The sequence below is a fragment of the Ursus arctos genome, unplaced genomic scaffold (assembly GCF_023065955.2).
Source record: "Ursus arctos isolate Adak ecotype North America unplaced genomic scaffold, UrsArc2.0 scaffold_5, whole genome shotgun sequence".
In the NCBI taxonomy this organism is placed as follows: Eukaryota; Metazoa; Chordata; class Mammalia; order Carnivora; family Ursidae; genus Ursus; species Ursus arctos.
Window position 1 is genome coordinate 24,290,247 of NW_026623067.1, and position 12,058 is coordinate 24,302,304.

Here is a 12,058-nt window from a genome sequence, read left to right on the forward strand (position 1 = left end):
CGAGCCCTGGCAGGGGCGGAGCGCGGGGCTGGGGGTGTTCTCAGCTGCGCGGAGCTGATTATAGAAGATGAAAGGGCTTGGCAATTTATTCCATCTCACACCGAAGCACCGCTGACAACTCCAAGTGAGGACAGAAGGATTCATTTGTTCAACTTCTGTTGTAAAAAGCAGACTTCAAATGATACCACAGAGAAAAAGGCAGAAATGCCAAAGTGTAATAAAATGTCGATTTCTTTTCTTTTTTTTTCTTTTTTTAAATACACGAGCTGCAGCATCTGTATTTTGTAGATGGGCTTAGAAGGGGAAAGGATTGGCTTTTCGTGGTGGTTGTCAATTCCAGGGAGGGAAATGTGTGTCTGTAGGATCAATTACTCATCAGATGGGACAGCCTCCCCTCCTCGGCCCCAAATGCTCATGTGCCTTCAAGCCCTGCGTCTAAAGACCAGAAAGGATGGGGGAAAAAAAAAAATCCCACCCTGCGGTGTTTAAAAGCTGCTCGGAAAACTGTGGAAAAGATTTCCTGCAGGATCTTTATGCTAACAGTGAATTAACAGACGCTACACAGCAGAGAAACTAGTTTAAATTTTATCATCCTGGCCTGTTAACATTAAGTTCACCAATCTAGAGGTGCCAAGTGCATGTATATTGTGTGCACTTGGAATTCTAGAAGAAAATGTTCTACTTCCTTTTAAATAAAATGTGGTATTATTTTTCATTAACATATTTAGTGTTTGAGAATGAGGAATATTTCTCATTTCAAAGACTCACATAAATTATTTTGAAATCTAATCTACCTAACAAAGTGGTCTTATCCCAAAAGATTTATAAAGACGGGTAATATCCCATACTGGCAGCACATCAGTCATTAATGATTAAACACAAATACATACCCAAATGTTAATGGCAAAGATAAAGAAATACATTCTGCCCATAATCATTAATATTAAACTCAAGTATCAGTAACAAGAGCACATCATTCTTAAGCAATTCAGTTAAGTCACTGATTCTTTGTGATTTTTATTAGAAATTTGGTTAGTTTCACTGTGTATTCAATGTAGGGTTTGGTTTTTTATTGGCGGTGGTGGGGTTTTTTTGTATTTTGTTTTTTGGGTTTTGTTTTTTGTTTTTGTTTTTGCTTTTTGAAAGAAATCAGCACATGAACACAAATGGAAAAGCTCTGGCTGAAAAAAATTCACTAACTCCCTTAGCCGCTTGAAAGCATCAATTCAGGAGTTCATTTTTCAACAAATATTTTCGGAGAACCTGCTGTGTGCCAGGCACTGTTTTAGGGACTAAGAATAACAGCGTTTCGCAAGAGCTCTGGCTGTTATGGAGGGCCTCTGTGGGAGGCTGTGCACGTTTATCCAGCCCTGCTCTGGGGGGCACTGTTCACATAAAACCACAATGCAACAGGACCCCCTGGAGTTGTGCAATGCACAACGCTAGTTCAATAGAGGAAGACAGAAAATGTGCAAGCAAGCCAAGAGACAAATGCGGGAAGAGTTAGGAGTTTCACAAACACAACAATACAGGTAATGATACAAGTAACATTATAAAAAATGACTGGAAGTAGAAAGAGGGCCATAACACAAGGGGGGGTTCAGAGAAGGTTTCACTCATATACATACATACACACACACAATGATAACTATATGAGGTGCTGGATATGTTAAATCACCTTGACTGAGCTGCTCATTGCCACGATGTTTATGTATCTCAAAACATCACATTGTATACCTTTAATATTGGTGTGTGTTTGTAAATTATACTTCAATCAAGCGGAGAAAAGACAAAAAGAAGTAATATTTAAGATGAGATTCAGGGATAAGAAATATCCAGCCTTGTGGATGGATTATCTGAGGAAGAATATTCTAAGTACCAGAACACAACGAGTTTGTCAGCCCCTAGGGTCAGAGAGAATATCTGAGCAACTGGAGTGGTGAGCAAAGGGGAGAGAAGCAGAAGCAAGGTCAGGGTACAGAAAGAGGCCATTCTTGGGGCGCCCGGGTGGCTCAGTCAGTTAAGTGTCCAACTCTTGATTTCGGCTCAGGTCACGATCTCAGGGTTTTGAGATTGAGCCCTGCGCCGGACTCCATGCTGGGTGTGGTATGTGGCTTAAGATTCTCTTTCTGCCCCTCTCCACCCTTAAAAAAAGAAAAGGAAAAAAAGGGCCATTCTTCAGAGGAGCCCATAAGCCAAGGGGTTTGAAAGTTTTCTAGGACCAAGGGAAGTAGGCTCCGCAGAGTTTCTTCTATTCAAAACAGTGATGCTGGATTTCCCAGTAGCATGAAAGTGTCACAGCACTGAGGGTCTTGGTCCCATCCTGAATGATTCAGAGAATCGGATGATGGAATTTTGAGGCAAGAAGAGTGGGTCTGGAGATAAATTACCACTAAATGGCGAGGATTGTCCTGAGTTTGAATTGTAAAGTCATAATGATCCAAACCCTACAGAAGCAAAACTCAAGCCAGGGGCACTATAGATTTGTCTGATTACTCTTCAAATACACTTGAATGCTAAACTGTACATTTTTTTTCTCTGTTGTTATGAATGGTATTTAAATGAAACAGCAGACTGAACATACTCGGAAAAGGGTCTGTTACAAGAGCTGGTCCAGGCACCAGCAGGTTCTGATAAAGCTGACACACTTGGCTTCACTTATATATACCTTAATATTGAGTATAACATTGAGCATATTCAGTAATATTCCCAGCTTAATTATATATAGCCTAATATAGTATGTTTCTTATGTATACCGAGTCACATATAGAATGTAACCGCTTTTCTACACAAACCAGTATTTATTATTAGAAAGACCACAGGTATCTGGGAGTAGGTAAAGCACAAAAAAATCTTGCACCTACTCTAAAAGAAAGTTAAGAAAACTCTGAATAAATGAATGCCCAAACTTCCATTAATTGCCATTCAATAAAAATATGCCAATTAGTTGGAATAGTATGAATGTCTTTTTTTTTTTTTTTTTAAGATTTTTAAAAATTTTTTTGAGAGAGCACAAAAGTGAGAGAGATCAGAGAGGGAGAGGGAGAAGCAGATGTGAGGCTCGATCCCAGGACCCGGAGATCATGACCTGAGGCGAAGGCAGAAGCTTAAGGGACTGAGCCACCCAGGCACCCTGTCTCTTCATTTTTATGACAAAATTTAAGGCACTCTGATGGAAGGGATGCAAGATACTTTATCACATTTTACTACTAAAGGAAAAAGTTATTGATATGGTGCCTCAACATTAGCAACTCCAACCTAATATATAACATATTGGGCATTATCAGAGATATACTAAGTTTCATTTCATTTCCATAGGAACAGCCCAGGAGAAGTAAGGACTGCTGTAGTGTTTTGATAAAGACTGTCATAAAATACACTTTTCTTAAATTTGCTTTCACAAAAGAGTAAAATCACAGGGAAATGCCTTAAAAATATGTCCAAAGATAGTACTTCTGGCTAACCAGAAAGGTGAAAAATAAATCTCAAACTCAAGCACACAAGATTATCAACAAACGAGGATGACAATTGGGCAGTGCCCCTGGTTATTTTTCCTTCCCTGCCTTTTTCCTTCTCCGGATATAGAAATTACACACAGTGAAATGCATCTATCTTAAGAATACAGTCGAATGGGTTCTGACAAATGTGCACACCCTATAAACAGCAAGCACACTACAGAAACTTCCCTCGAGGCCCTTCCCAAGTCATGTCCTCACTCTTCTGCCAGAGGCAAACACCCTTCTAGCACCACACCCTAATTCTACTAGCTTCTAATAATTCATTAAAGAGAACTGTATTACTTAGCAATAAATAAGAACCAACTACCGACAGATACAACAACATAGGTCAGCCTCCAAAACATATGCGTAAAAGAAAAAATCAAAAAAGAAGTACATACCATGGTTATTCCATGTATGGAAAATTCTAGAAAACGTAAACTCACCCTTAGTGACAGAACAGATCATTGGTTGCCTGGAACCAGGGAGAGGGACTAGGAAGAGAAATTACAAATGGGCAGAAGTGAATTTGGAGGGGTATCTTCACATATCAAATCTTACTGAATTGCATACTTAAAATATGCATACTTGTTTTGGTCAATTATATCTCAATAAAGTTTAAAAACCCACTTTCAAATGGCAAATCAGTTTGCTAGGTAAGAAAAGTTCACCCTGCAAATCATACTGAGCTTTTATGTTCAATAAATAATTAAGCTTTCATAAATTTTTTTAATTTGGAAAATGTTTCACTCATTTTTCTCCAAATACTTTTCTCTAATGCAATCTCCCCCTCCCCCCAATCCTATGATTCCAAATACAGGTATGGCTGATGTCTTGATATTGTCCTATAATAAAGAGGTCAATGGTTTTTTTTGTTTTTTGTTGTTTTTTACTCTGGGCTTTGTTTTGGTTTATTTCTACTGACTTATCTGCAAGTTCACAGATCTTTCCTCATCGTCCAATCTGTTGCTATGACCTTCAATTTCTCAAATTTCCATTTGACCTTTTTGCAGTTCCAGTTTATCTACTCGGAACCTCTATGTGTTCACAGATTGTATCCATCTTTACGTTTTTTAAAAATATTTACAGTATTTTCCTAAATTCGTTTCAGCTAGAAGGCTCTGGCTAAATTTTCTTTCAGTTCAAATTATGAAACAATTGTAAATACATATCATTTTGACCTGCATAAATGACTTCCTTGTTCTATGATATACTACTAAAAGCACAAACACTGTAATCTTTATACCCAAAGTCTCTACATCCTGTTTATTCAATAGTTTAGACACATATAAGGTTCTGATAAAAACCCCAAGTTTTCAATTTAACTCCAGAGGGACTACAGTCTAAGAGTGAAGTTAAACTAGAAATAGACCATCCTGATCTTTAACATCACTACTCGTTAAGGAAAACCAAATTAAAACTACAATGAGATACTACCTTGCACCTTATTAAAATGGCCATCATGGGGCGCCTGGGTGGCACAGTGGTTAAGCGCCTGCCTTCAGCTCAGGGCGTGATCCCGGCGTTAAGGGATCGAGCCCCACATCAGGCTCCTCCACTGGGAGCCTGCTTCTTCCTCTCCCACTCCCCCTGCTTGTGTTCCCTCTCTCGCTGGCTGTCTCTATCTCTGTCAAATAAATAAAAATAAAGTCTTTAAAAAAAAATAAAATAAAATAAAATGGCCATCAATAAGACAAGAGAGAAAGGCTGGCATGGGTGTGGAGAAAAGGGAACCCCTGCACACTGTTTATACTGTTAGGCAATGTAAATTTGTAGAGCCACTACGGGGGGAAACCATATGGAGAATACTCTAAAGATTAGAAAGAACTACCATATGGTCTAGAAATTCCACAGGAATATATCTGAAGGAAATGAAAACACTAACTTGAAAAAAGTCCTTCACCCCTATGTTCACAGCAGCATTACTTACAATACCTTAGACATGGAAACAACCTGAGTGTCCATCAATGGATAAATTATGATACACACACACAGAATATTATTCGCCCATATAAAAACAAGGAAATCCTACCATTTGTGACAACATGTGTAGACCCTGAAGTCATCACGCTAAGTGAAAAAGTCAGACAAAAAAGGCAAATACTGTATGCTCTCACTTATACAGAATCTTTTAAAAAAATGTAACAGAGAAGAACAGATCAGACGTGGGGTTACCAAAGATGGAGGGCAGGGGGATTGGAGGAAGGTGGGAGGGTGATCGAAAGGTACAAACTTTCAGTTATAAAATAAACAAGTACTATGGGTGTAGCATTTAACATGATGACTGTAGCTCATACTGCTATATGTATACAGGAGAGCTGTTAAGAGAAAATCTTAAGAGCTTCTATTACAAGAATTTTGTCTTTATTTCTTATTTTATTTTCCTTGTATTCTATTTATACAAGAGGATAAATGTTAACTGAACGTATTGTGCTAATCATTTCATAATATATGTAAATCAAACCATCAGCTGTATGCCTTAAATTTATGCAGTGATGTAGGTCAATTATTTCTCAATAAAAGTGAGGGGAAAACTACTAAAAAAAAAAAAAAAGAAATCGACCAGCCTTACAAAGACTGAAGCCCAGCTGTGAATCAGCTCAATCTGTTTGGATTAAAGTAATCCATGCCTACTCTAATTGCCTGCCAGAAGCTAAAGAAATCCTCTCTAGAGAAAGATACCATTTTTCCCCCAAACCTCTGTAATTTTTATACATAATTTCCGTAACTCAATAAAAAAAAATGTCCCAGGTATACGAAATAAAGGATAAGGGGAAAAAAGGCAATGAAAACTGACGCACAGGTGACCCAGATACTGGTTTTCAGAAATAGATTTTAACTGTGATTAGTTTATCACAAGTGACGACAAGATGGAAAAATTAACCAGAAAACTGGAATTCATATCAAAAGAACAAAATGGAAATTCTAAAACTTAGACTAAAAAAACAATACTATCTGGAACCGGGAACGCCATCGAGACCATCTCACACCAGCCAGAATAGGTAAAATTAAAACTACTCACAGCAGGTGGGGGTAGTAGCGGCTGCGGTTTCTGCAGGGATGGGAGCCTCAGGCGGGCGGAGGCTCGGAGGTTCGGTGGGCACCGCTTGCCCGGCTCTCCGCCGGCGTTTCCGTCCAGTCCAAGGGCGTGAGCGCGGCCTCCAGGGCCATGCGGGGCGTGACCGGGGGCTCCATCCACGTTCACCATGTGCGGGGAGACCTAAGGGCCCAGTTCGCAGACGCTCACCCTGCTGGACACGGAGGAGGACGAGCTCCTCGGCTGCATGGCTCCGAGTTCAAGTGGGTGGACTTCCCCCTTCCCAGCCAGGCGCAGAGATTCCCAGGTCGGGGGTGGCTGCCACAGTCCCTCCCGCTCACACGGGCGGGTGCAGTGACCCTGACAGCTCCAGGCGCAGGTCGGAGCACTCAGGTCGTCCTGGGTCCCAGGTCCGTGGATAACAGCGCGGTCTAGACCAGCCAGTTTTTCACCGAGTTGAACTTCGAATATATATCAGTCCTGCAGAATACACAGTAGTGCTAGCATGACTTACTGTAATACCAGCACGAAGAGGGTCTGTAAGGCCCGTTACAGCCACACTGTAAGTCACCTCCTGGGGTGCAAAGAGGCGACTTGACGCAAGGACGGGCCTCTCTGGGAACCGGCTCTGGAGGTTATAACTGTGGTGCCACGATGTCTTCCTCCACCGCTTCATGACTGCCAAGGCCAACTGGGCCGTGCTGCTGCTGCTGCTGCGTGGACCGCCCTGCGTCAGTCAGAAAAGCTTCAAGGACGTGAACGGGAACAGCGCGGAGCGGCAGCCCCCGAGGCAGGACGCCTGCTTCCCGTGCTGACTAGTCAAGATCCCGTCTGAGGAGGAGCAGCTGTGGGCGGGCACATCGCCACGCCGCAGATAAGCAACCACGGGGAGGTGCTGCGGCCGAGAAATCCTTCCGCCAGGGAAATCCTTCCGCCAGCTTGGAGGACCTGGAGTAGCCGGAGGTGGTGAAGAGCCACAGAGCATCCTCCTGCCATAGGACACTTACCAGCACCAGAGCAAAGTTGGTCCCCTTATCTAGGTGCAGGCCAACTAGCATAAGAAACCTAAAAGAGTCCCAGTCTCAGCATAACATCACAATCAGGTGGGACCGAGTCCTTAACGAGAAGACAAATGCCTACTTTACTTCGCCCAAGATTGAGTTATCAGCCCTCTAGTAATGAGGATTTAGTCCTAATTTGGTTGAGATATGCGGCTTACTCAAGGGAACAAGATACGCCTGCCTACAAAGGAAACCGTGGTTGGCATCCCCTGTGGAAAACAATCAGCCACGTCATCAAGGTCCCTGTTAATTGTGGGGATGACATCACCAATGAGCTGCACAACAGTTTGGGCGTGCCCGTGGAGGAGATCATAACTTGCAGGTGGGTTTCAGGTAGGAGTCAACCTCGTTCGACAGGATGCAGAGCGCACCGAAAATGTTTGCCCTGGAGGAGACCTCCATGTGGGGTTTACATCAGCCACCAGCTGGAGGACATTATCATCAGATCTCAGCTGCCCAAGAACTTCAGCGCACGAGGACGCCCCAACCTGAACCACTCTTCAGGTTTATACCATAAAGACTAAACAACGAAGACCAATGAGCCTGATGCAGGAACCACCAGGCACCAGGAAGATGGTTACCTTGGCCCCCATCAGCTGCTACCTGACTGGGCAAAGTAATGCACCCCTGCTTTTCTGTGCTCCAACTGATACAGTCGTCCATCAGCTGACTGAGAAGATTTACCAGACCGGGCTGAGAGTCATGCTGTTCTGCTTCAGGACTCAGGATCCTATCTGTCCCTGTACAACCAGGTCAGGAACACGGATAGTATGCTGAGCTCCAGAAGCTGCAGCAACTGAAGGAGAAGGCTGGGGAGCTGTTGTCTGCAGAAGAGGAGTCATACCTGATGCTGAAGCTCGCCATGGAAAGGGATCTGCTCATGAACACAGATGTGTGTGGAGGTGTGGGCAACTGGGGCCCATTTTAATTGAAGGCCACTGAGCTGGGGTGCATGGTCCCATGGTCCTCAGAGTCAACCAGCTCATCTTCATGGGTGACCACTGCCAGCTGGGCTCCATGGTGATGTGCAAAATGGCAGACCACGTTGGGCTATGCCAGTCACTCTTCAAGCAGCTCGAGGTGCTGGGCGTCTGTCCCATCCACCTCACCCACCTCCTGGTCCATCATGATGCACCCTACCCTCAGCGTCCTCCCGTCCGATATCTACAAATTCTCTCTTCAGAAAGGCATCGCTGCAGCAGACCTTAGGAAGAAGGGATATGACTTCCAGTGACCCCAACCTGATAAACTGACGTTCTAGATGACCCAGAGACCAGAGGAGATTGCCCGCGGAAGTACCTCCTCCCTGAACAGGAAGGAAGATCTACACACAGAGTAGATCATCACAGAGCTGCTGAAGGAAGGTGCCAAGCCAGACCAGATCGGCCTCATCATGCCCTTAGCCAGGGCTGACACTCTGACCTCATTTAATTCATGTAGCTCAGTGGCTCCCCTCACACCAAGCTCTACCAGGAGGTGGAGTCGGCCCACATGGACACATTCCAGGGGTCGGACAAGGACTTAATCTTAATCTCCTACATAGGGGCTAACGAGCATTGGATTTTTAAACAACCCCAGACAGCTTCACAATGCCCTGACCGAAGCATGATATGAGGTCATTATCATAGGCAACTCAAAGGCCCTGTCCTCACAGCTGTTCTGGAACCACCTGCTGAACTACTACAAAGAACAGAAGGTGCTGATGGAAGGGCCCCTGAACGATATGGGAGAGCCTCCCGATCTGTGGGAGAGCCTCACACAGTTCAGCAAGCCCCGGTCGCTGGTCACCGTCCTCTACCCAGGAGTTACGTATGACCCCAGGAGGCTATGATCCCAGGATCAGTCCATGATCAGAATAGCCAAAGCTGGCCCTGGAACGTGAACTTGCAGACCCATGACCAGATGGGCATGACTGGTGCCATCCCCGGCCACCCCCCCTTTGAACTTTCCCCACCCCCTCCTTCAACCTGCTTATGCACCCTATGCTGTCACTGGGGTATTTTGGACAAACAGACCCCGGAAACCCCCCAAAGCAAGACTGGTCCTGGAGGAATGCCAGAAGAACAGCTTTGGGCTTCCTGGGCTCAGCCAGAGGAATCTTCCTGGCAGCCAGGCCAGCCAGGAGGTGGCATTTCAGCTGTTCTCGCAGGACACCTTGGCTCAGGGCTGTATCTTCAGGAGCCAACCGTCCCAGGGGAGCCAGCCTGAGCTGTCCCAGGACAGTTACCTTGGTGATAAGTCACACATTGATGAGGCACTGTTCCAAGACCCCTCCTATCAGCACGGTGGAGTGATGGGGCTGTCCCAATACTAGAAGGGGACTTCGTTGGTCAGTATCTTATTCTGAGCGATAGATAGATGATAGATAGATAATAGATAGATAGATAAATAGATAGATAGATAGATAGATAGATAGATAGATAGATAGATAGATACCTGTTTTCTGCTGCTAGAACTGAAGGACAACTGTCAGTAACAGGAGGACAGGAGCAAGTGAGGGACAGAAGAGCCGAAACAGAGGGAGCACCCACCACTGGCCAGCAGGGCAAGGAGAAAGGAGACTGAAGGTGGAGCCCGAGGGATCCAGCCAGGGAACCCTCTGCCAGCCCTTGGTCAGGGAGGCCCCACGCCAACACAGCCACGTGTGAATCTGTGGCTAGGGCAGAGGGAAGAAGACCCTCATCTCCGTAGGCCTTTCCTCTGTTCTATTCTCTCTTCTCTTTTATTGAAAGGAGACTAGGTTTTAGAAGAAAACTTCTCATTTGAGTGCCCTGGCAGACTCCTTGCTGGTGGCCCTCTGCAGGTGGCCAGGCTCCATGCTGGCTTGCTGTTTGCATTCTAAGAGAGTTTTCATTTAAAGCAAATACAGTTTTTTGGGTTTTTCTGTTTTTTTAAAGATTCTTTAAAGGAGTATGAAAAATATCCTTACTGAGTTTGTCTGTCACATCTTAGTGGTGGACCTGGGAGATGCTAGAGGCTTCCATGAATGGAGTTTAAACAAACCAACACAACATTAGGATCAACACCTGTGACAAGATCTGGAGAAAGATTTCTGCTTTCAGTTTGAGCTGCCAGTGACTGCTGCTACATTCAGAGTGGTGAGGGGGCACACTTCCAGGCTGGGCAGCTCCCCATTCTCCCCTGCATTCTGAGAAGCAAAGCACTTACCATGTGTGGTAGCCTCACCCCCCCCCCCCCACCTCAAAGGGTCTTGGCGAGACTGGCCTTGGGCCAGAGGCCCGGAAAGTGGCTATTCTCCAGCTAATGCCTTTTGCTCAGAATCGTTCCCAAGGATTTGGTGGAAGATAACAGCCAAGAAGGCCCATCCCCCTCCCCATGGAAATGCTCACAGACCCTGTGACTTGTTAGACAAGCCGAGGGCCCCACCCCTCCATTTTCTCCAAGCCCACCCCCAAGTTTAAAGCCCCTCCACCTGCAGACACAGGTTCAGTGAGGTGGGGGTTGTTTCTGATTTGCGGAGGGGAGGAATAAGTATCAGAAATAAGTTGGTTCTGGGGCGCCTGGGTGGCTCAGATGGTTAAGCATCCAACTCTTGGTTTTGGCTCAGGTCTTGATCTCAGGGTTGTGAAATGGACCCCCCCACCCCATCGGGCTCTGTGCTCAGTGCGGAGTGATACACAAGCCAATTTCCTACTAGCCAGGGCTTGTATTTATTGCCACTGCTACAGGGTTCTTAGTTCGCCTTTTTTTTTTTTTGTAGGCTGCATAGAGAAATCGAGCTTGGACAGATTTCCACTGTCACCCATTGTATGAGGCACAGCTGTTTTAACACCAATAAAATCTTAATAAATAAACAAAAAAACACATAAAACAATAATAATGTTGTAAGTGACAGTGACAAAGTAGAGCAACCAAAATTGTCACACGTTGTTAGATGGTATACAAAATGGTATAAAATCTTTGGAGAAAGATTTGACAGTTTTTTATAAAATTAAATCATATGTTTTTCCTATGATCCACACCCAAGTATTTAACTAAGACAAATGAACATTCAATCACCAAAAGACTTGAACAAGGGTACTTACAGCAGCTTCGTCATATCTCAAAACTGCAATGGGTTTAGTTGTCCGTCAATAGAACAAACTAAAAATAAACTATAAAATATTCATACAATGGAATACTATTCCATGATAAAAGGGAATGACCTACTCTTATGGGCTGAATTGTATCCTCCAAAAAAGATACGTTGAAGTCCTTATCCCCCATACCTTAGAATTTCACCCTACTTGGAAATGGGATTTTTATGGAGATAATCAAGTTAAAAATAGAGTTAATGACCAATATGACTGGTGTCCTTATGAAAGGGGGAAAAATTTGGACCAAAGACAGAAACTCAGAGGGAAGAGGGTATGAAGATTCAAAGGGAGAAGACAGTCATGTGACTACAGTGATGCGTCTACAAGCCAAGGAATGCTGCAGGTGGCTGGCAAACTCCAAATGTT

The 12,058-nt window shown here is 44.3% G+C and overlaps 1 protein-coding gene and 1 pseudogene across 13 annotated transcripts in view; one reads left to right on the forward strand and one right to left on the reverse strand.

Annotated features, from left to right (window-relative positions):
• Positions 1 to 12,058, reverse strand: part of ZNF608 (zinc finger protein 608) — a 745,410-nt gene that overhangs the window by 268,429 nt on the left and 464,923 nt on the right. The window contains exon 13 of one of the 13 annotated variants that reach the window (XM_057306988.1): positions 6,520 to 7,014. The exons of the other annotated variants lie outside the window; for them this stretch is intronic. The gene's annotated coding sequence lies outside the window, so the exon portion shown is untranslated. The remainder of the gene's footprint in view (positions 1 to 6,519; positions 7,015 to 12,058) is intronic. 13 annotated transcript variants of the gene reach the window in all.
• LOC113261955 (regulator of nonsense transcripts 1-like) lies at positions 7,182 to 9,909 on the forward strand (annotated as a pseudogene).